Genomic DNA, 6,898 nt, shown 5'->3' with positions numbered 1-6,898 from the left:
TTACCAAGAACTGGACATCCCTCCAAATTTTATGAAAAGACAAGGAGAAAACTGGTCAGGGAGGCTACCAAAGGGCCTACAGCAACATTAACCTTTTCATGCATGAGTTTCAAATATTCCTTACCGACCCCCCAGCGTGGGGGTAAATATTCCTTACCGACCCCCTGTAGCTAGCTAGAAAATGTCAGCTAACCGCTAGCAAACGTCAGCTACCCGCTAGCTAACAAATCCTGACCATTAATTCAGTGCAGTGAAAATGAATAAACAATATAAAATGCAACGGGTAACTTAACTTCTAGAAAGTTTTTGCAATGGTTTTGATCGGTAGTAGTCGCTAATATAATTTATGTGTATTAGTGTTGGCTGTCTGTTGGTACGTAAGTAACACTTCTTTTCCCGATTTGAATGCTTTCTACCTGGTTAATATCATAGTATGGTCTTGAAACAATTACAATCAGGAAATAAAGTTATAAACACTGTTTGAGCTAAATGTGAGTAAATAATAGCGCGGTTTTACCAGCCATTGTTACGTTACTTGTAGCTAGGCATCCTAATGGTGCGTTCTAAACAAGACGTTCTAATCACACCAGTGTGATTGTACGCTTCAGGAACCACTCTAGCTTGATCACACTGGTGTGACCGTACACGTCAAACGGTTAAAGGAACGGCAGGAATTTCTGGGAAGTACCGACTGTGTGCTACATGTGACAACAATCTCCCATATTCTTCATATGAATGGGCAATGGGGCAGGGTGGCAAGAGGGAAGCCTTTTCATACAAAGAAAAACATCCAAGCCTGGCTGAAGGCAAAAACCAACATCAAGTCTCCCAAAAGTATGTGGAAAAATGTATTATGGTCTGATGAAAAAAAGGTGGAACTTTTTGGCCATAATTCCAAAAGGTATGTTTGGCCTTAGTCAGGGTGGAGGGAATTATGAACCGTTCCAAATACCAGGCAATATTGGCCCAAAACCTTCAGGCATCCATTAGAAAGCTGAAGATGAAGTTCACCTTTCAGCACGACAACGACCCAAAGCACACATCCAAATCCACAAAAAGCATGGCTTCACTAGAAGAAGATTAACATTGTGGAATGGCCCAGCCAGAGCCCAGACCTGAATCCAATTGAACATCTATGGGGTGATCTTAAGAGGGGTGTGCAATCTGACAGATTTGGAGCGCTTTTGCAAAGAAGACTGGGCAAATATTGCCATGTCAAGATGTGCCATGCTAATAGACACCTACCCAAAAAGACTGAGGGCTGTAATAAAATCAAAAGGTGCTTCAACAAAGTATTAGCTTATGGGTGGGCACACTTATGCAACACTTACGTGAGTTTTTTATAATTTCTTTCCACCTCAAAGATTTTGTTTGTTTTTCAATTGAATTGTTCACGTTATAGGTCACATTAAAGGTGGAAGAAGCTCTGACAAAGCTCTCATTCTTTTACATCACAAGAACCTGGCATTTTAACAGGGGTGTGTAGATTTATTCCCACTGTATCTTGCAAGAGATTTCTGCCATAGCCAAAAATGATCTCCAAAACATCTAATACTAGTGTTACTGTAGCATATGGGTACTGTAAGATATGTACTCCAAAGTTCAAATATAAATTCTACCACATTCACCAAATTTTCCAAAATGTCTGGAAATAGTTTTTTTGTAGTTTTTTAGGCATAGCTTAGGTTGTATCCAAAATCTGTAATTAAAAAAAAAATAATAATAATAAATTGTGTATTTTAGGTACATGTGATTTCCACATCGACAAGGTCTTTGTAAGGGTCACATGAAAGAAGTTGATACTGAGCCAAAAAAAAAGATTTGCCCATTCATGCCATCAGCAGGTCTTGTAACAAAAGGGGACACAAGAAAGGCACCTGATATACATAGTAAAATATGGTTGTGAATCGTTTTTGCTTTGGGTCTGTTTTGCCACTAGTTGTCCAGGGGCTCGTACCAGGATATTTTTGTTCTGCCTCTACCAAGAGATTAAGGCTGTGATAGACCTCTCAACAAGACAAACATCCCTCCAAAAATGTGTGCCAACAGATTTTACAGGATGAGGTTCAGTGCTGTTATCTACTCCAGGGGAGGCTCCACAAAATATTCACAGAAGGGGTGCCAATACTTTTGAAACCTAAGTTATGCAGAAATAAATCCTTCTAATCAAAAAAATGTTTTGTTTGTTTTCGCTAACCCTTAATTTGAGCCCTAAATGTGACTAATTCTTTGTGTTATTTCTTGCATTCACCTTTGCTAAATTGAATGACAAAAAGTTATGTCTACTGTAACAAGCTACACTTGGCTAAAGCCTTGTGATATACTAAGCACCAGAGAGTGTACTTGTACCTCATACTTCCTGGCGCTACATAAACAGGAGATGGCTCCTATCAGCCATTCCGGCACATTGCCTATTGCCTATTATAGCATTTGTTTGGTATACGAGGTACAGTAAGTTGATATACAATATGTTGTAATGGTTAAGGAACCTGCAAAATGATTGAATAACTGAATCATGTGCACAATTAGGTTGTGTTAAGTATATATAAGATTCAAGTTTTTGCAACACTATGTCTACATTGGAATCCACATATTATGTAATTGACAGAGCAATAATTAGCTGGCAAGTCAATTTACATTAGCATATTTTGATCATGTTTTACATGCTTTGTACTACTTCAGATATGACAACCATTTGGAAAAGATACATCTGAAATAATAAAGTATTGAATCAAGGGCGAGTCCAGTCAGTCAGACATTGGGGTAACACTGGGGAAAAAATATACACATTCTATGCACTTGAAATAAATATTCTGCTAATTTGACCTCGGATGACCACAGACAAGACAGTCAATTAACATCCTGGACATTCCCTACCGACAGTTAAGATCTGTTAATGCTGTGATGGGCTCGTATTGAACAACACATTGTTCCTAGAGTTATTGGACCCTTGGTAAAGACTAGCAAAAAAAGGTATAAAAAATGTATTGTTGTTAATCAGCTTGAATTTACACAAAAATCTGCTTATTATAGGCAAAAAAGTAGAATAAATGGCCGATTTATTTCAGACCGAATGTGCATTTATCTGTATTGGCATTTAATCTGCTCCAGTCATTTTTATTCGAATATTTGTTTTGCTTTTCATGTGTCCTATTTCTTTATTGTTTTTTATTCTCTGCTGCAGTTTTATATCTGGTTAAAGCTTTGGGTCACCATCAAGTCTCCAGAAATGCAATTTGATGCCACTTCAAAACCAATCAGCTATTTACTCTCATAAAGACAAATGTCAGCACTATGGTGCTACTAGGGAGCTTGTTGTATTAAGCACTGATGTGTAATGTTAGCCTAACCTGCTAAGAAAAATTCATATTTCAATCGATGTAGGCTTGGAGCAACGTGGGCCTAAATTTGTTATGTCTGGATTAAAGACAGTATATAGGGGGCAATAAATAAGAGCAGTTATGTCCCAATAAAACAGTAAATATGGTACTGATGTCCTTATAAGACAAACACAGAGATACCTTGGATAATGAAACTTTTTTTGAAAAAGTATGCGAATTGAGATCATACAGAAAAATTGCTCTATTTTCAAAACACTAACGTAACTTTGTTAAACAGACAAACAATATGAAAATATGGAAATTGGTCTTGTATCAACAGGTAACATTTTACAAAAAGTAATACAAACATTACAAGACAAGCTGGCTCATGTTTTCAATTGACATACAATGGGGAGAACATGTATTTGATACACTGCCGATTTTGCAGGTTTTCCTACTTACAAAGCATGTAGAGGTCTGTAATTTGTATCATAGGTACACTTCAACTGTGAGAGACGGATTCCAAAAATCCAGAAAATCACATTGTATGATTTTTTTATAATTTATTAGCATTTTATTGCGTGACATAAGTATTTGATCACCGACCAACCAGTAAGAATTCCAGCTCTCTCAGACCTGTTAGTTTTTCTTTAAGAAGCCCTCCTGTTCTCCACTCATTACCTGTATTAACTGCACCTGTTTGAACTCAGTACCTGTATAAAAGACACCTGTCCACACACTCAATCAAACAGACTCTGACCTCTCCACAATGGCCAAGACCAGAGAGCTGTGTAAGGACATCAGGGATAAAATTGTAGACCTGCACAAGGCTGGGATGGGCTACAGGACAATAGGCAAGCAGCTTGTTGAGAAGGCAACAACTGTTGGCGCAATTATTAGAAAATGGAAGAAGTTCAAGATGACAATCAATCTCCCTCGGTCTGGGGCTCCATGCATGATCTCACCTCGTGGGGCATCAATGATCATGAGGAAGGTGAGGGATCAGCCCAGAACTACACGGCAGGACCTGGTCAATGACCTGAAGAGAGCTGGGACCACAGTCTCAAAGAAAACCATTAGTAACACACTACGCCATCATGGATTAAAATCCTGCAGCACACGCAAGGTCCCCCTGCTCAAGCCAGTGCATTTTCAGGCCCGTCTGAAGTTTGCCAATGACCACCTGGATGATCTAGAGGAGAAATGGGAGAAGGTCATGTGGTCTGATGAGACAAAAAATAGAGCTTTTTGGTCTAAACTCCACTCACCGTGTTTGGAGGAAGAAGGATGAGTACAACCCCAAGAACAACATTTCAACAGTGAAGCATGGAGGTGGAAACATCATTCTTTGGGGATGCTTTTCTGCAAAGGGGACAGGACGACTGCACCTTATTGAGGGGAGGATGGATGGGGCCATGTATCGCGAGATCTTGACCAACAACCTCCTTCCCACTGTAAGAGCATTGAAGATGGGTCGTGGCTGGGTCTTCCAGCATGACAGCGACCCGAAATACACTGCCAGGGCAACTAAGGAGTGGCTCCGTAAGAAGCATCTCAAGGTAATGGAGTGGCCTAGCCAGTCTCCAGACCAGAACCCAATAGAAACTCTTTGGAGGGAGCTGAAATTCCGTATTGCCCAGCAACAGCCCCAAAACCTGAAGGATCTGGAGAAGGTCTGTATGGAGGAGTGGGCCAAAATCCCTGCTGCAGTGTGTGCAAACCTGGTCAGGAACTACAGGAAACATGCACTGCTTGTACATAATCATGTTAGTGAGTTTTTAAATTTCATTTTCAGACTGTGTGGACAACGAGGAATTGGGAAAGGCTTGGCAGTCCAGCAACTAGTGGATGGAAGTCTGTTGAAATAAAGATTAATCTGCTACCACCAAGAGCCACCTCTGGTTCGCCTCTGGCAATGACTCTACTCAGTTCTTAGTGCCAAAAATTATGCAAAGCACTATTTCTTTGTGAAAACAACCGTCAACAATTCTGAACTATTTTGTTTTGGGGAATTTATTTTCTGTTTTTTTCTAGAATTATTTACTCTACACAGCAAATGGGGCAATGAAATACATTAATGTCTTATGTCAGATTCAAATAATACCAAGGCCTACATGCCTGTTCTGGTATTTCTTCAGACCACACAAAAAAATTGTGTACAGCTCATACAAATCTCTTGCTATTGCTGTTTATGTCAATGAAATATTTAGCAAGAACAGCCTTGAAATAGGTGGCAGTATAATGCACACATTTGCAATAGGTCATACTTCTATGTTAGACTTATAGGTTTGGTCTGATTCAATAAAAAAAAACACTTGAATATGTTGTGGCGTAAACAGCCTAGTACACAACAGCAGGTATTAGTGTTTTTGTCAGCTTAATATTTTAAATGATGAAAAGACTGATGATTCATCTCTGTAGTTTCCTGCGAGTGTTCTGTTTACCATGCAATGTGAACATACACATGCGTACAAGTTGCATTGCAAGTCTGAAAACCACAATCTGAAGCCACATAGTTTGCTATCAGATTGCTGTGTACTGTGCAGGAAAAACAAGACAGCCGCCTTAGAAAATCGTAAAATCGACATAGATTTGGCTACAGCAAACACAAGTATGAAATGCTGTAATAAAGGTTGTGCAGTTTGAAGGGGTTTTTCAACGTGACACAAATTGCAGCTGGGATTTTTGAGGTGTCAAATGTGATGCTATGAACCGTAGTGGGTGTTTACATTGGCCGTGTCTGTGTGACGGGAGCTCTGCGCTCTAGTGAAAGATGACCCTAGTTAGTGTAACACCCTAAATATGCTGCAAAGCATGAGGGCTGCCTGATTCAGGCCTAGTGCCAAGTAACCTCCTGCCACCGGCTCACAGGACAGATCTTTCCCCTTCTCTGAGACAGCCGCGCAGCGCCACTCTTAACCTAACAAAGGCCAGGCGTCCGTCATTTGACGGCCAGCTGCAGAAGATACCAGGGGTTTTTCAATGTAAAGAAGGAACAGGGTTGTTGGAGATGGGCGAGGGGCTGTGAGTGAGGGAGAGGATGGTAGGACAGAGGGGTGAGGGAGTGAAAAGTGGCATAGTGACATTCACTTAATACCAAGGCCTACATGCCTGTTTTGGTATTAGGTGAGAGGAAGGGGTGAGGGAAGGGGGGGGTAGGTGAGAGGAAGGGGTGAGGGAGTTGGTGTTAGGTGAGAGGAAGGGGTGAGGGAGGGGGTGTTAGGTTAGAGGAAGGGGTGAGGGAGGGGGTGTTAGCTGAGAGGAAGGGGTGAGGGAGGGGGTGTTAGGTGAGAGGAAGGGGTGAGGGAGGGGGGGTAGGTGAGAGGAAGGGGTGAGGGAGGGGGGGGGTAGGTGAGAGGAAGGGGTGAGGGAGGGGGTGTTAGGTGAGAGGAAGGGGTGAGGGAGGGGGTGTTAGGTGAGAGGAAGGGGTGAGGGAGGGGGTGTTAGGTGAGAGGAACGGCTGAGGGAGGGGGGGGTAGGAATGAAAGTGGTGTGACCATGAATCAGTTACATTATAGATGGAGATTCAAAGAAGGAAAAATGATATACCCTTCACGGTGAATGAAAAGAAGCAGACA

Source organism: Esox lucius, chromosome 12, assembly GCF_011004845.1.
Source record: "Esox lucius isolate fEsoLuc1 chromosome 12, fEsoLuc1.pri, whole genome shotgun sequence".
Lineage (NCBI taxonomy): Eukaryota > Metazoa > Chordata > Actinopteri > Esociformes > Esocidae > Esox > Esox lucius.
The sequence above is the reverse complement of the archived record's forward strand: the minus strand, read 5'-3'. Positions refer to the sequence as shown.